The sequence below is a fragment of the Lupinus angustifolius genome, chromosome LG04, assembly GCF_001865875.1.
Source record: "Lupinus angustifolius cultivar Tanjil chromosome LG04, LupAngTanjil_v1.0, whole genome shotgun sequence".
NCBI classification, from domain to species: domain Eukaryota; kingdom Viridiplantae; phylum Streptophyta; class Magnoliopsida; order Fabales; family Fabaceae; genus Lupinus; species Lupinus angustifolius.
The window spans coordinates 3397610-3399444 of record NC_032012.1 but is presented as its reverse complement, the minus strand read 5'-3'; positions in this window follow the sequence as shown (position 1 = coordinate 3399444).

The following is a 1835-nucleotide window of genomic DNA, read 5'->3' as shown; positions in this document are numbered from 1 at the left end:
AAGACATGAAAGCTTGGACCATTGGCTAACCATTTCAATCTTTCGGAAACAAAATGTGCATTTATATTCAACTCCTCATCAATGTGATTTTTAGCCACTTTATGAAACACCGATTATGCTCTTTGGAAATCCAATTTTCATTCTTACTTGGGTAAAAAATTCTTAGCATCTCCTTGTGTGTTTCAACTTATGGCTCAACCTCGTCGACATTATATAGAATATAGAAGTGCGCTTGCTCCAATTCGGTATATTGTTATAGTCAATATTTCATTTCCAGTAATACCTTCACCAAATGTTTTTTTTGCATATCGAGACTTTGAATGCCCATGAAATCACCATCGGTAAGGTATCTAGTACAAAAATAAAGAGCTTCTTCAACAACATATCGCTCGACAATACAACCCTCTGGTTTTGTTTGGTTCTTCACATACCCTTTTAATGTCTTCATATAACGCTCAAAGGGGTACATCCATCTCATATAGGAAGGGCCGCATAGTTGTGTCTCTCGAACAAGATGAATGCTTAGATAAACCATTATGTCAAAAAAGAAGGTGGAAAATACATTTCAAGCTCACACAAAGTCAAAATAATTTATCTTTGCAATGCAGGTAATTTCCCAGGGTCAATCACATTGCTACAAATTGCCTTGAAGAAGAAGCATAACCTAGTTATGGTTCCTAAAAAAAAATTAGGTAGAATTGATTGTATTCTAATAGGCAAGAAATGCTCCATAAGTACATGACAATCATGAGACTTAAGACCTTTTAACTTGAGGTCTTTCATTGGTACGAGGTTATGGATGTTGGAAGAGTACCCTTCTGGAACTTTAACATCATGAATAAATTTACAAAATTTCATTTTCTCCTTCCTTGACAAAGTACAAGCTGCTATAGGTAGAAATGTACGTTTTTCCATCATTATCGACCCCAATTCCTTTCTTATTCCCATACTAACCAAGTCCAACCTTGCATTCAAGCCATGTTTGGTCTTACCAGGGACATTGAGTAAGGTATCAATGAGACTTTCAATTACATTTTTTTCAATATGCATAACATCGAGGAAATGTCTTACATATAATGAACATCAATATGACAATTCAAAGAAGATTGACCTTTTCTTCCACCCCTTTGTGCCAATTTCTTTTGCAAAATGTTTACCGAAGTTAGTATTCAAACCCTTTAGATTTTGAAATAAATGGCCACCTGTCACGATAAAGGAGCACAACCTTCTTTATTGTTTCCATCAAATGCTTTTCTCCGTTATCGATAGTGATGATCTGAAGGCAAAATTCTACGATGGCCAATGAAGACATTTTTCTTATAGTGTTCAAACCTCATTGAATGAGGATTGTCTTCACATACAGGACATGCAAAACGTATTTTTGTACTATATCCAGACAAATTACCATATGTAGAGAAATTACTGATTATGCCAAACAACAAAGCCCTCAAGTTGAAGCTTTCTTCGTTATACGCATCATATACATTTATGCATGTCTCCTACATTTGCTTCAAGTCTTCAATTAATGGAGCCAAATATATGTCTATGTCATTTCCTGGTTGTTTAGGTCCAGAAACTAATATATATAATATCACATATTTGCGCTTCATGCATAGAGAAGGAGGTAGGTTGTATATCATCAACATCACTGACCATGCACTGTGGGAGCAACTTTGAACACTATGTGGGTCAATTCCATCCGTTGACAATGCAAGGCGTAGATTTCTTGATTCTTGACCAAAACTAGGATAGTCGTGATCAATTTTTCTCCATTGAGGAGAATCTGCAAGATGCTGAAGCTTGCCATCTTTAATCCTTTCTTCATCATGCCATGT